The sequence below is a fragment of the Mytilus trossulus genome, chromosome 5 (assembly GCF_036588685.1).
Source record: "Mytilus trossulus isolate FHL-02 chromosome 5, PNRI_Mtr1.1.1.hap1, whole genome shotgun sequence".
Taxonomy (NCBI): Eukaryota; Metazoa; Mollusca; class Bivalvia; order Mytilida; family Mytilidae; genus Mytilus; species Mytilus trossulus.
In genome coordinates this window covers 46,227,620-46,244,663 of record NC_086377.1, presented here as the reverse complement: position 1 = coordinate 46,244,663, position 17,044 = coordinate 46,227,620, and the positions used below count along the sequence as shown (strand labels likewise).

General features: G+C 35.4%; 1 long non-coding RNA gene across 1 annotated transcript; it reads right to left on the bottom strand.

Moving 5' to 3' along the window:
* Positions 1 to 13,359: 13,359 nt before the first annotated feature.
* LOC134719690 (uncharacterized) lies at positions 13,360 to 16,149 on the bottom strand. Its single transcript, XR_010107661.1, has 3 exons — positions 16,048 to 16,149; positions 14,660 to 14,689; positions 13,360 to 13,590 (listed from the first exon to the last, which is right to left on the bottom strand). It is a non-coding gene; the product is annotated as an uncharacterized LOC134719690 (long non-coding RNA).
* Positions 16,150 to 17,044: the final 895 nt, after the last annotated feature.

Sequence of the window (17,044 nt, the reverse complement as noted above, 5' to 3'; positions counted from 1 at the left end):
AAATTCATATATTGACTTGACTAGGATGTAGAATTGTCTCAATGGCACTCACACCACATCTTTTTATTTATATTGATAGGTTAAAATTCAAATTTGGGTGCTTTTTGTGACGTTTTCAAGTTGTGTTATTAAATATCGGCCTAGTGTAGTAATGCTCATTTCACACTTTAAAGTATTGTTGCTGCTGTTGCTTCATGTTGAGTCATATACAAGGTGTTTCCATGTAATGCTTCAACTTCCTCTACAGCTCTTCTGCTCACTACCTTCATGTGTGTGTTTTGTTTGTGTCATTTTGGTCTTTTGTGGATAGTTGTCTCATTGGCAATCATACCACATTTTTTTTTTTATATTTGCTGCTGTCGCTACTTGAGGATAGAGTGTTGTTATTGGTGCTGCTGCTAAAAATACTCATATTATGATTTTTTTAATAAACTGTTTTCAATGCTCCTGCAACTTTTGTCGTTCTCATTTCACTTCTTAGTAGTTATGCTGCTGCTGCTGTTGCTTTAGGGAAGAACGAACAGAGGGGATTTTTCTTTAAATTCATAAACATATAAATATAGAAAAAAAAAGCATGCAATGAGTTTGAATTTGATTTCCTTTATTTGATTCTTAAAATCAGCAACAGCAACATCATAACTATCCCTAAGCAACAGCAGAATACAATGAGCATAAGAGCAAGCTATACAGAGCCCCAAAATGACCATTGTATCAGAATTCAAACAGGAAAACTAACGGTCTAATCTATTTTACAAAACGAGAAACATTTATCAAACATACCAACAAACGACAAGCACTGTTCCTGACTTAAATTCTTGACTGAGGACAGGTGCATATAATATATGCAGCGGATTTGAACGTTTTAACAGGCGCCAACCTTCACCCTAAACCTGATACAGCAGTATATTAACATTACAAACAGAAAAAAACGCACTATAAAATATTAATTGAAAACGGCTTTACTCAGACTAAAAAAAAATGAAAGTAATATGAAATCGTGTGTAGCAGTGTATGACTGAAATTTCTTCAAATTTACTTTTCATATCGTGTAATGGCTCTTGCTCTTTCTGCATGAAAGAGGATAAACTTTCAGAGAGCAAAAAAGAAATATTTTTTTTTGCAGCCATCAGTTTCATTTCCTGTTATCTGTTTTGACTCCTTATAATTTTAAAATCTTGATTTATTTCCTTGCATAAACTTCAAAGTTTGTTCGATTTCCTGTAGTATGCGCTGCAACGCATTTAAAAAAATTGAAATTGATGACTGGGGGCTCTACAAAGATCTTCTAGTAATCTAAATAAGTGTTCATCGGTTGATAAATATCATTGCACATTAACATAACAACTGTAAAGATACAAAATTAATGTCGTCTTCACCAAAAACTTAAATAAATCAATTTGGAAAAAAGGTATCAAATATGTCAACTTCAAAAAAAAGATACTGATATATCTCATTTTATCTATAAAAATCGTATTTTTTAAGCTTACTGTCAAAAAAATATAAATCTGTAAAAACAATCACCGACTTACCATCTTACGTATGCAAATATATACGTTATCACCTGTTTAACGGTCTAATAATGATTTTGGGAAAAGAAAGACAATCCAAATTAATAATTTTCACTTTCATATGTATAATGTATGTTGAAATGACGCTTGGAAGGTATAAATAACATGAAGTTGACGCTTCCTACGTACAAATACCATTGTTAAGTAACATTTAACGTATAAAGTAGATACTTATGTCGCTTGTGTTGTTTTCTCTAGTAACACCTTATGTAAGAATGCTGGGTTTCGATTGGTTAGTAGCCAGTGTATTTTTCACCAATTTATACATTATGTGTGTGTTAGACATAAAATGCCTTCGTATAGGGCTTTTGGAATTGATTACTTACAAACCGATCTTTTAACATTTATTCATAAAAGAATACATCCCCTATAACACACCTGTTTTTTATTGATTTAAATAGGAACATACATGTATCCTCTATAATAAACCTGAGACTCTTTTCAAAAAAACACTTACGATAAAGGGAGTTCGCTTCTTAGTTTCAAAATGCATAACTTTTTTCAAAAAACTAGTTTATACTTATAATTTTGGCGGGAAAATATTATCTCTTGACTTTTCATAGCTTTATCATTGTCAAGTCTAAGTTTTCAAAAACTTTTAAAAAATAACTAAAATTGCATATAAGACTTTCACAGATGGCTTATCATTATACATGTAAAAGATTTATTAAAGGAAGAATGGGGTCAATGGGCAATTTATTTACGACATTCAAATGGATAAAACCAGAGGATTCCAAAAATCTTGACAAAAATCCTTAAAATAACCGTAAGTAATACTGAGGTATGTTTAGTATACGATTTTTTTTGGTTAAAAGAGGTTCCTCTAGGGTAAACACGGTTATTCAAAAACTGAAGCGAAGGTATGATTGACGTGTGTATTGCTGTTATATTTTCCCTATGTCATATTTAAATTTCAAATTTAAAACAAATCTAAGTCTTACATGAATTATTTCTCAAAAACAAAAATGAAAAAATATGTTCAATTTCGGATTAAAAAAAAACAAACCCTTTTTGGTTGGCTACTATTTACTGTCAACTTCAGAGCTGAGATGTCCATTGACCTATAATGGTCTACTTTTATTAATTGTTGTTTGATGGAGAGTTGTCTTATTGGCAGTCACACCACATCTTCCTATATCTAAGTTGTGAGCCCCCATGTTGACGTGTTCAAATCAGAATAAAATCTACAATGTTGCAAATAATGCAATAACATAGCAAATGAGGGTGTTTACGGGACGGAAAACCTTAATTTTGAGAGTTTTCATCCATATGAAAAAAAGTAAAATCACAAAAACACAGAACTTCGAGGAAAATTCAAAACTGAAAGTTCCTAATCAAGTAGCAAAATCAAAGGGTAAAACACATCAAAGGAATGGTCAATAACTGTCATATTCCTGACTTGGTATTTTCATATGTACGAAATGGTGGATTTAACCTAGTTTTATAGCGCTTAACCTCTCAATTTTACGACAGCCGCATTAAATTCTGTTATTTTTACAACAATGCGTGAAAAAAACAAACATAATCGGGAAAATATTTAAAATATGGTTACAATAGTCATCTCTGTTTTTGACACTGTACAACGTCGTGTTAAGACATGACTGCACCACGGCTGTTCTTGAAATTTTATTCCTTCATTTTATTTTTTATTTTTTAAGCTCTAGTGCATTAATTCATTTTTTTATGCATTAGCATAGGAGAAACGGTTTCGAAAGTGTTTTTTTTTTCAATTTCAATGTGAACACAACGAAATCGACATAATGTTAACAAACATGTTACGATACGTATGGATTTACGTGGGAGTAAAATAGTTACAGCCACCAATATGTTAATCTCTGATGCTGCGCTAAATATAGATATATCGGGATATTTTTCAAAGGGGTTTTGACAAAGAGGAAGAAACACGCCTTATCTAAAATGTCAGTTCACTCATATTTGAACTTATTTGTCTCGCTGTTTAGTTATCAAACTTACGCACAGAAACACATTTGAATATTATGATCAATGTTGTGTGCAAAAAGGTAAAATCACAAAAATGCTGAACTCGTCCATAATCACATGGCAAAATCAAATGACAAAACGCATCAAAAACGAAAGGATAAGAACTGTAATATTCCTGACTTGGTACAGGCATTTTCAAATGTAGAAATGGTAGATTTAACCTGGTTTCAAGAAGTTTTAGAACATTTATGCATGCACAAATTTCTTCAATTACATGCTTTCGAAGCGCTTTTGAAACCCCAAAATATAAATCACATGTTCACATATGTTAGATATAATTCTTAATACACAATAAAAAGGGCATCCGATTGAAAACACATTGGTTAGATTGTTAAGAAATAAAAGATAGAAAACATTTAATCATATTTTACTAAATTATAATCCTGGTACTTTTGATAACTATTTAAACCACTAGGTCGATGCCACTGCTGATGGAAATTTCGTCCCCGAGGGTATCACCAGCCCAGTAGTCAACATTTCGGTGTTGTCATGAATATAAATCGTGTGGTCATTGTAAATTTCCTGTTTACAAAACTAAGGATTTTCTTATTCCAGGCATATATTACCTTAGCCGTATTTGGCACAACTTTTTGGAATTTTGGATCCTCAATGCTCTTCAATTTTGTAATTGTTTGGCTTTTTAAATATTTCGATTTGAGCGTCACTGATGAGTCTAAACTAAATTATAATCCTGGTACTTTTGATAACTATTTAAACCACTAGGTCGATGCCACTGCTGGTGGAAGTTTCGTCCCCGAGGGTATCACCAGCCCAGTAGTCAACATTTCGGTGTTGTCATGAATATAAACCGTGTGGTCATTGTAAATTTTCCTGTTTACAAAACTAAGGATTTTCCTATTCCAGGCATAGATTACCTTAGCCGTATTTGGCACAACTTTTTGGAATTTTGGATCCTCAATGCTCTTCAATTTTGTAATTGTTCGGCTTTTTAAATATTTCGATTTGAGCGTCACTGATGAGTCTAAACTAAATTGTAATCCTGGTACTTTGAATAACTATTTAAACCACTGGGTCGATGCTACTGCTGGTGGACGTTTCGTCCCCGACGGTATCACCAGCCCAGTAGTCAACATTTCGGTGTTGACATGAATATACATCATGTGGTCATTTTTATAAATTTCCTGTTTACAAAACTTTGAATTTTTTGAAAAACAAAGGATTTCCTTATTCCAGGCATAGAATACCTTAGCCGTATGGCACGACTTTTTGGAATTTTGGATCCTCAATGCTCTTCAACTTTGTACTTGTTTGGCTTTATGAATATTTTGATTTGAGCTTCACTGATGAGTCTAATGTAGACGAAACGCGTGTCTGGCGTACTAAATTTTAATCCTGGTACTTTTGATAACTAATACCAAATGTTAAACTTTCTATTCTTAGTGACAAATTTAGATTTAAACTGCAGTCAAATTCAAATATATCCAATCAAATCTAAATATGTATTTAGATTGTACACTTACAATAACAAAAGTTAACACATGATGATCATATCTCGGAAACCATAGTATTTCACACTGCGTCAAACCTGGTCAGGATAAATCCAGAAAAGTGCTTATGGCGCAAAACATTTATAACGTGCCTTTCTCTTATTTTTCAAGGACAAGCATAGAACAGTTTGTACTATGGCGAATATAGGGATACTTATTGCAATCGTCAGTTGTTTACCAGAAACATATGCTCAAAGTTGTACTGTACAAGCACTGTCGCAGTGTAAATGTTTTGCCGGATTGGTAGATTGTGAAGGAATCGGTTTAACAGAAATACCAAGAAGTATTCCTAACACCACTACATATTTGTAAGTAATTTTGTATTGTTATAATATGCATAGTACCACTTTGTTTGCACTGGCACCAGATTCGCATTTCGACATGTCTCTTCAGTGATTATCGAGGCCAAAATATTTGAAAATCATAAACTAATTAAAAAAGAGCGATAAACAAAAAAGGACCAAAAGTTCAGCCATAGCTAGGCGTGGAATCAGAGCTTTGTATGAGGGGATACATTTCATGATTTTATATGTTTTCCAAAACTTTACGTGCTTTGGTTAGCTATCTTAAAATCATGTACCAGGCTTATACATTGATTCGCTAGACGCGCGTTTCGTATACATACGACACGTTGCTGACGCTTAGATCTTTATATGTAAGAAGCCAAACACGTATAACGTTGAAAAGACGTTGATAGACAAACAACTACTTGTTAACTTAAACTGCATATGCATATATTTGTCATTGTGAAGAAATTGGGAATTAACGTACCTTCTAAACTTTTCCATTTTCAATATAGGATTAGATGACTATCAATTTACAGAATTTAACTGTAAATGAGGTAACTAAGCAATTATTGAAATGTCATTAAAAATCAGATAGCATATTAGTACATGATTGTTCTGTAATTCGTCACCGTGGTTTTTTTTTAATAAATATTGGTATGAAATTCGTGTTGCTTTTTGTTCATGTTGTTACCATAAACAAAACAATACGTATTGAAAACAAAATACCTGAAAAGAAGATGGAGAAATGACAAAAAAAACAAATAAAAAAGAATAAACCTTTTATTAATGATCAAAGTCAAAAGTCCATTTGCAGCCTATAAATCAAAATGAAGACTTTAACCGATGGACGTCGAATAAACTCTGTCCAGATCAGAGTTGACTTTCTACTAAAATCATTTGACTCAACCAGAATAGGACTCAATCGATCAATTAACATATCAGGTTACTTTTCGGTAACTAAATGCATATGCCATGTCGCTTATGAGTTGAAAACATCGAATGGGTCATCAAGATCTGTAAAAAGTAAAATCACAAAAATACCGAACTCCGAAGAAAATTCAAAACGGAAAGTTCCTTATCAAATGGCGTAATTAAAGAATAAAATACATCAAACGTATGGAACGAGAATTCAAAACGGAAAATCTCTAATCAAATAGAAAAATCAAAGGATAAAATACATCAAACGAACTGTCATATTCCTGACTTTGTACAGGCATTTTTAAATGTACAAAATGGTGGGTTGAACCTGTTTTTAAATGCGCTAAACCTCTCACTGTATTGTCCTGTTAGCTTAGGTAATATTAGTGGCATGCGTTCTCCCGTATATCACTGATGGTAAAGTGTTTAAGGTTATATTTATAACCACAAATCTAAACAAACGTATAGTCGACCAATATGCTCTTCATCTTTATTATATCATGTTTATTGTGTTTGTTATGGGAATCCTGGTGATTCTTCATGAAGTTAGATTTGTTGAACTTGAATGTAAAAAGGAAATCACAATAATACTGAACTATCAGGAAAATTCTAAAAGGGAAGACAATTAAATGGCAAATAAACAGTCAAACAGATCAAACGAATGAACAATAAAAGTTATATTCCTGACTTGGAAAAAGTATTTTTTATGAAGAAAATGGTTTCATAGCTAGCCAAACCTCTCACTTGTATGACAGTCGCATGATGAAACACGGGTTTTGCGTATTAACTTATAATCCTGGTACCTCTGATAACTATATATTGTCAACGATGCGATTATAAAACAAACATAATAGGTAGAAAGGTTAACTCAAATGTAAGACAAACTTATCTCTATGTATATACAAAATGTTGTTGTAATTCCGAGTATATCTAATACCTGTAGATACCTTGGATGGTCGCTCCAGCGGTCAGGATCGGTCGGTTTGCACGTCAAGTGTAAATATAACCCTACGAATACAACTCAACACAATTGTTATTGATAAGGGCCCCGCTACTGAGGTAGGCCCTGCTAGTTTAACTCAAAATCAAAAAAATAAGGAAATCATACCAAATTTATAGAAAATATGCATCATTGTCTGTTTTCTTGTCGGGTGTTGTCTCTTTGACACATTCCCCATTTCCATTCTCAATTTTATCACTCTTAAAATGTATACAATCTATCCCCCTAACAATTTGAACTTGGTTTCATAGCTAGCCAAACTTCTCACTTGTATGACAGTCGCATGATGAAATGCGCGTCTTGCGTATTAACTTATAATCCTGGTTCCTGTGATAACTATATATTGCCCCCCTCACAATTTAAAAAAGCACCCAACCTATCCCCCAAACAGACCCTTCGTATTCATTGGTCTACAGATACACTTAAAAGCTGGTAAAATGGGTTCACAACAAATTGTGGATTGCTCTTCTCTAGATCGTATACCAACTTCCCCTTTCTTTATACAGACTAAACACTTAGTGACTGCAGGTCCTCTATATAGTTGGACCCAAGAGATTGTGCTGATCCATTCTTCGTCATGAAGAGTTCAGTCTCATTTTTCTTCACTTGTATTGTATGTATACATGTGTTAAGATAGGGAATTCCAGGGTCTCAGTGTCTTCTGTTGGGACCCCATCTAGCTGTGAAAATGCTCACACAAAAGACTGGTGTTCCACTGTCTTCTGGAGACGACTGCAGATTAAGGATATTAGTGCCCATATTATCTGCTTTTAAAAGTCACCTTAAACTCATACTTGAATTTTCTGGATTAGGAGATCAGGATTCCTTGTCGAATAAAGATTCTACATTAATGACTGTTCCTTTGAAGATTGAACTGTTGTTGTCACTTAAACCTTTCTGCCAATTACTCTCGTTGAGGACCATTGAGCCTTGCTGTTCATTTCTCCAGTTGAGGAAAGGTCCACAAAAGTGAGGGGTGTATGACCCTGTTCAGTGGTGTCAGTTATTCCTCCGTCAACGTATGAATATTCTGTAAAAGAGTACCCGGTAAATCTTGGGTGCCTTTTAAGGATTTCTTCGAGCAACAAATAATCGTCAGGAAGGTTTCAAAATGCCCAGGTTGCCAGCGACAACGCCCGATCAAGCCAGTCCTCAAGAGAGTCTTCGTGATCTTGTCAGGCATTGTTGAACTGGACCCGGGATCGCCTTGAAACAAAAACGACTGTGCAGCTTCTCAACAAGCTCATATAACTCACCTCCCAGTCTCTTTCTGTTAAGAGGGCATGTTATTCATTCGCCTTTCCTTCAAGGCACCAGCAAAGTCGATACTTGCATTCTTGTGGACCCCTCTACCAAACCTCTGCATACATTGTAAATTTTGTGAAGAAAGCCTGCCAGTTGACCTTCTATATATTAAGTATTTTCCGGGGCATTGTTGACTTTCAATACGCCGCCTGAAGTTCTCTGTGACCCACCTATGCTGTCGATTCCCTTGTATTTTTAACCTAGGCCTAACTTCATTATATACTATGGGTAGGCCTATTGTCTAAAGTTCAACCTAGCGGTAACCCTATGGTTATACTGGCCCCATAAGTACGGGCTGGGCTTTGTCTTGTGTCATTGTCCCTGCTGTTTTGCCAATCTACATAGGTGCGGGATGGGGTCTGCTTTATGTCCTCGCCAGCCCCTATTGTCTTGCCACTGGTAGTTCATACTACAGGATGTCCCATACTGCCCCTCAAGTGTTAGCTGTTTTGGTATAGGGTGCTGACCCCCGACTAAGTTGCTTGTCTGACCGCTTGAATACGAAAGGGGTGCCCCTTTGGTTTGGCAAATCTGATCCCACGCGGTGTCTTCCCCTGTAGACCAATATGGCTAGTTCCCAATACTACCCCCGTGGTGTGGTGGATTATCTTGGAATTGGTCATTAATATCGTGGTGACTCTTCTCTTTTTTCTGCAACTGTTCCCTAAAGCCTCCGTACCAATTCAAAGGGGTCTTAGGCCTATCCCTATCATCCCGAAGATATGGACATCAATCAAGGAAGGCACAATCCATGTGGCTGAGCCCTCCCAAGGGCCCTGGACTTTGCCCCTGGTGCCATGCTTCTTGATTAAATACAGATTAGCCATGTACTCGAGATGGTGTGCACGGTGAAGCCATGTGGTCTACGTCTTTAACATTAGTAACCCTGTTTAACATCTCATCATCTAATTTTTACTGTAACAAATTTTTTTTTTAAACTGAGGATTTTCTTATTTCCAGAAGTAGATTACCGTAGCCGTATATGGGACAACCTTTTTCGAATTTTGGGTCCTCAATGATCTACAATTTTTTTCTTGTTTGGCTATATAACTTTTTTTATCTGAGCGTTACTGATAAGACGAAACGCGCGTCTGGCGTATAAAATTATAGTCCTGGTACATTTGATAACTATAGTATACTGTTGCAGTATATGTTGTCTTTAGATGTCATTCGGGTACTTTTGTGTTTTGGTTTCATTTATTTGTCTTTTTGTAACCACCATTTCATCGTGCATGTAAAGGCGTCGATCGATTTTTCGGCAATATATAAAAATGATCAAACACCAGCTGATATGATGTAGAAGAAAAAAATTTGTGTTACGTAGTGTTTATTACCCGACGTATTAAATCATAATCCTGTTACCTTTGATAACTATCTATTATTTGTTCATGTGGGGTATTTATTGAAATGATAACCACGTTTGTCTTTTCCGAGTTTAAAACCTCAAGACCTCAACCCCAATATGTCCGAGTAACAATGGCCCTCTAATCCAGACTGGACTTCGGTCCAAACGCAGGCATGATGAGATGTTAAACGGAATTACAACTGTATTATATGGGGGCCACATTGCCCAACAAGGTACATCATTCCGAGTGCATTGTCAATCTGCATTTAAGCAAAAAGCATGGCACCAGGGCCAAAGTCACGGCCCCCTGGGAGGGCTCAGCCAGATGGATTCTGCCTTCTTTGACTGAGGTCCATATCTTCGGGGTACTAGGGCTACAAGGAACAGTTGCAGAAACGATATTGGTGACCACTACCAAGATAATCCACCACACTACACGGGGGTAGTATTGTGAACAAGCCATATTGGCCTGCAGGTGAGAACACAGCCTGGGATAAGAATTCCCCAACCAAAGGGGTCATACCTTCATATTTAAGCGAACAAGCAAGCAATCATACTAGTCAGGGGTCAGCACCCTATACCCAAGCAGCTCATTTTTATGGGGGCAGTATGGAACACCCCGTAGTAGGCATGACCAGTGGCAAGACATAAGGGGCATAAGGGGCGAAAGCTCAAGGCATACACAAGCCCGCATCTATGTAGATATGCAAGACAACAGGGGCGAGGACACCAAACAAACCTCAGTCCGTACCTATAGGGCCAGTATATTCATAGGGTTAGTGCTAAGGGGAACTTTGAACAGTAGGCCTACCCATTAGTATATATCAAGGTCAGGCCTAGAAAAAATACAGGGGATTCGAAAGCAGAGGTGGGTCACAAGGAACTTCAGGCAGCGTCTTGAAAGTCAACATTGCTCGAAAATTACTACGTATGAAGGGAAGGGCAACTGGCAGGCTTTGTTCACAAAATTTGCAATGTTTGCAGTGGTTTGTTATTTGGGTCAACAAGAATGCAAGAATCGACTTTGCTGGTGTCTTGAAGGAAAGGCGAATGTATATGCTGCCCTCATAACAGAAAGATACCGGGAGGTGAGTTAAAGGACGCTTGTTGAGAGGCTGTATAAGGTGCACCCTGGGACTACACGAGTCCAGTTTAACAATGCCTGGCAACCTCAAGAAGAGTCCCTTGAGGACAAAACTGCTCGGGTGTTGTCCATTGCAACTTAGGCATTTTGAAACCTCCCTGACGATTATGTGTTGGTGGAGGAAATCCTCAAAAGGCACCTACGCTCCTGATCCCTTAATCCAGAAAATCCAAGTTTGAGTTTGGGGTCACTTTTTAAAGCAGATTATATGGCCACTTATAACTTTAATCTGCAGTCGTCCCCGGTAGACACCAGTCTTTTGTGTGACTATTGTCACAGCTAGATAAGGTACAAACAGAAGACACTGGGACCCTGGAATTTCCTAAAGGTATACATACAGTACAAGTGAAGAAAAACGAGACTGAACTCTTCACGACGACGAATGGATCAGCACAATATCTTGGGTCCAACTATATAGAGAACTTGCAGCTACTAAGTGCTAGGGAGGGAAGGTTTGCATACGATCCAGGGAAGACCAATCCATAGTTGGCTGGGTTCCCAATATGTTTGGTACCCATTGTACCAATTTTTTAGTATATCAGTAGACCCATGAATACGACGGAACTGTTTTGGGGGATAGGTTGTGTACTTTTTTAAATTGTTAGGGGGAAAGGGGGATAGGTTGTATGCTTTTGTTGTATATTTTCATTAAATTTGGTATGATTTCCTAATTTTGTTGATTTTGGGCGAAATACACAAGGCCCATCTCAGTAGTGGGGGCCTTATCAATAAAGCGTAGGATTAGTTTTAGGTCATCAGATAGATCATCAAGAGATGTCGAAGAACTGCCCAGAAATCATCATCTTCCAGTTAAAACTAATGGCTATACAGACGTCTATTTACACTTGTAGAGCAATCCGGCCAATCCTGACTGCAGGAACGACCATTCAAGGTATTTATATGTATTTAGATATACCCGGAATTACAACAACATTTTGATTATTTTGCATATAAATGGAGATAAATGAATGGTATTTGAAAGTTTGCCTTACAGCTGAGTTTACCTTTTTACCTATTATGTCTGTTTGTTTTGTTCACGCATCGTTGTCAATCTAATGGAATCAAATGCGACTGTCATACAAGTGAGAGGTCTAGCTAGCTATGAAACCAAGTTCAATCCACCATTTTCTTCATAAAATACTTTACCAAATCAGAAATATGACAGTTATTATCCATTTGTTTGACCTTTTGATTTTGCCATTTCATTTTTGACTTCCCTTTTAGAATTTTCAACTGAGTTCAGTAATTTTGTGATTTTTCTTTTTACAGTCGAGTTCACCAAATCTAACTTCATGAAGAATCATCCGGATTCCCACAACAAACACAAGAACGGGATATAACAGGTGCAGAACCTTTTGATCGACTTTGATTTGTGGTTGTTGATATAACCTGAAACACTTGACCGTCAGTGATATACGGGAGAACGCATGACACCAATATTACCTAAGCTAAAAAGGCACGTTATAGAAACAGATGACCAATACGATGTGTTCAACCCATAAACTACATGGGGTTTGCATGTTTATCTTACCTCCTATACATTTCTAGGAATGTGATTGGTTAAAAGATTTGATATTAGGTTAGTAGGGAGGCGGGGTTTATTCCATACACGGTTAGTAGTGGAGTTACGTCCCTTTATATTCCATATACGGTAGTAGGGATGCTGGGCTTATTTCATACACGGTTAGTAGTGGTGTTACGTCCCTTTATAAAAACAAAACGGAACTGAGAAAAAATCTTAAAAGGTTTCAACATACGAAGAAAAAGATCTTGATGACCAATACGATGTTTTTCAACTCATAAACGACATGACGTATGCATTTCGATACCACAAAATAACATGAGAAGTAAATTAATTGATTGCGTCCTATTTAGGTTGGACCAATTTATTTTAGTAGGAAGTCGCATCAGATCTCGATAGAGTTTATTCGACGTCCATTGGTAAAAGTCTTAATTTTGATTCAAAGGCTACAAAAGGAGTTTCAAGTATTTTCATTTGTAAACTGTTGCTTGTTCTTTTTTTCAATGTTTTTTTTTATCATTTCTTCATCTCTTTTTCATGTAATTTATTTTCAGTACGTATTGTTTTGTTTATTGTATCAACATACATAAAAAAACAACATGAACTTAATACCAATATTTATTATAAAAAAAGCACGGTAAAGAATTGCAGGACAATCATGTACTAATATGCTATTACACCACAAGTAAATCTGATTTTTAATGTCATTTCAATAAAGTTTTATTTACCTCACTAACAGTTAAGCTCTGCAAAAACATCAGTGCACGAAAGAAACGATTTGTATAACATATATTTCAACTTTCAAATAGTGACAATCCCTCAATATATAATTGATCAAATAAACCAAATTTTTCCCGCACTTATGCACAGTTCTATTTTACACAAGAACATGTTGTACACGTCAGTTGTTGTGAGTGTATCCTCTCTTGAATTCAGTCGTCAATGATAAAAAACTTTCTATTTTCTTCCTCTTCTGTTTCCTCTCTTACATCCTACATTTATAAAAATACAAAGTAAATAATATTACTTCCAAATTTTTCCGTTTAAAATTCAAACTTTTTCTTATATAATTTGCTTATCTATACATACTGTATTAAAGTTTGCTTGTTTAATTGTTTGACTTTTCCCTTAGTTTTGGAACTGCATGTAACAATATTAATTTTTTGTCAGAACACACTTTTTACAAAAAGTAGACCGGGTAAAGACATATGGTAACTGATCTTCTTCGAATAGCATTACAGGCCTTAAAAAGTTTACTATATATTATATGAGGTTTTTTTTATTGTTGAAAGCCGGGCGAACTTTGGTGGTAATTTGTCTCAGTAGCAATCATACCACATCTTTTTATTTCAATATCAAACCGAAAGTTTGGCTGTGCGGAATTTAAAGGTAAAAGAGTGCAATGCTTTCTGCATGTTAATCACCCTTGCAGCAGCTCTTTGAGAGGTCCGTAAGTGGCATGTTGCAAGGCAAATTTGTGTCCCTTATTCAATGTACTCTCATATTCCAGTGATAGTTCAGATTTCACCGACATTCATCCTGTATTACATGACCTATAAAATTGTATTTATTGTCAATATATCTCGCCCTTACTGTGCATGAAGTACTTAACACTGGACGTTATGCAACCAACAATCACTTTCAAATTATCAAAATATTATGTTCGTTTAAATAGGACAACAGAACGTTAGACAATACAAGTAGATTATTTTATTCTTCTTAGAACAATCCACAAAGTTCTGCATGCTTTAAATAAAAGGAAATATGACCCCATGTTCCATATACATGCTGCAGTAATTTCTGAAAGCATGGACTAGTAAACTGTTACAAATAAGGACAATGTGCGATAAGAAAATCGAAAATTAAAACGATCGCCAAATGGACTGCAGGAAGACACATGGCATTTTGATCTGAGCTTCACTGATCAGGCTTACAAAGACGAAACGCGCGTCTGGCGTATTAAATCATTATCCTGGCACCTTTGATAACTATAGTCATATCATGTTTTACTTTTGAATAAATGCGTGTTTCGAGAAATACAAACAGTATTAGAATATTTACCTTTTCTTTTATAAAATTTTCTGTACGGTTCTGTAAATGAATAAGTCATTGAATATCAGAATAAATTATATTTAATTTGATAGGTTTAATTTTATGTTTACTTGTAACTTAAGCAAGGTTTAAGTATTTTAATAGTCATTTCCTTTAAAAATGATTAATTTCGATTTTGTTTAATCGAGTTTCCTTTGTCAAATTTAATAAATTAAGGATAAACTGGTTATATGGGTCTTGTATAGTATCCATTTATGTAGAAAACGTGTCACAATTTTTTATCAAAAGTGGTATACTTCAATTATTTGGTCTTTAGCGATATTTAAGCCTACAGATGTTCATTCTGTTGGATAAATCTTTGGACGTCCGTGTGCTCCCTTTTGGTCAACTGCGATTTCGTTAGTTAAGTTTTCAAAAACGTACCCATTAGCTATGCTTCGATAATATTTGAACTTTTTCAGCTTTATTCATGACATTTGATATAGTTTACAAACCTATGCAAATGTATAACACACTCTTTTATTCAAAGCCTTTTTCAAATTATTTTTCAAACGCACAAATGTAGTTACGTGTGTTATACTGACCAGTGTAACACAAACGTTTCAGAAAGTAGAAAATGGATTATATTTTACTCCGAATTTTTACATTCTTTTTACTACTTTTCCTACTGATTTGATCTACATTACTTTACTTTAAATGATAAATAAACAGATGCGCCACGAGCGCATGATACACCCGTCATCTTTTGTGTGAATTTAAATGCAATAATCATAAATAGTTTCTGAGAAAAAAAAACTCTTTTTACCCAAAAAAAACTCAATAACTCTAAAATGAAATTTTGAATCATCACGAAAAAGTATGTAGATCTTGAGATTGATATAACTAAGAAGTGTGTAATGTTTTAGCAAAAAACATAAATCGTTTTAAAGATATATAAAATGTGGAAACCCCCTCCCCATTCTTTTAAAAAAAACTCAATAACTCGAAATTATATTTTGAACCCTCAGCAAAAACCAAAAGGTATACAGATCTTTAGATTAACATAAATAAGAAGTGTGTGCCGTTTTAAGCAATAATTATAAATCGTTTTTTGTGATACGGCGCAACATGTAAAAAAAAAACCGGTTTTAGATATAAAGTGCCCTTACTCAAAAGTTTTAAATCTTATTTTCACCAAAAAGTATACAGATTGTTTGACAATTCTTAGGAACAACTATGTTAAATTTCATGAAAATTGGATTAGTGTTTATCAAACTAAGGTGCGACATGTTTATGCGAGACAGACACACAGACGGACAGACGGACGCCAGTCGTCTGTGTACCATAATGCGTTCCGTCAAAATGTTGACGGGCATATACAAAGTTAGTGAAGTATAGATGGTCTGCAATAAGTATACCTGTACAGTCTTTTAAGTTACAATTCATAGTTTCCATACTAGATCCTACACACTCTTGTCCATTGTCAGAAGGTGGTGGGCTATCACAACTTCTGTTCCTTGATCTTATACCGTCACCACATGTGACAGAACATGATTGGGTCGACCAGGAGCCCCATTGGCCGTCAACTTTCAAAGATAATTGATATAGAATATAGATAAAACGCATAGCTTAATCAGCGAGTCTTGAAGGCAATATTCTTAATAAGTGTTTTTTACCAAAATTGCTTCAAATAAAAATGGCCCCCAAAAAAATATGACCCTATATTTCATAAAACATGCTGCAGTCAATTCTATAAGTATGATTACTGTAAAAAAATAAGTTAAATGGAAAATCGGAAATAAAAACGATAGCCAAATGAACTACAGGAAGACACATGTCACATTATGTTTCCCTTATTTATTTTAAACCAAGAGTTCCAAATGGTGAAGTTGAAATCATCCCTTCGTAAATTTTACGGACGCCATCACGAGTTGGTTGACCGTTATGGAATAACCGTTTCACAAATGATATCGGATATGTTCCTTACGTCGTAACTACAATCCCCTTCCATTTCATGAATTTGACCTACCGAATTAGACTATTTACCGGATTTGTAATCACATAAGCAACACGACGGGTGCCGCATGTAGAGCAGGATCTGCTTACCCTTCCGGAGCACCTGAGATCACCCCTAGTTTTTGGTGGGGTTCGTGTTGTTTATTCTTTAGTTTTCTATGTTGTGTCATGTTTACTATTGTTTTTTCTGTTTGTCTTTTTCATTTTTAGCCATGGCGTTGTCAGTTTGTTTTAGATTTACGAGTTTGACTGTCCCTTTGGTATCTTTCGTTCCTCTTTTATAGATGCGTGTTACAAGAAATACAAACAGTAAGTATGATATTTACCTTTTCTATTATAGAACCTTTCAGATGTAGTTGATATAGACTTTCGATAAAATGCATAGCTTATTCAGCGAGT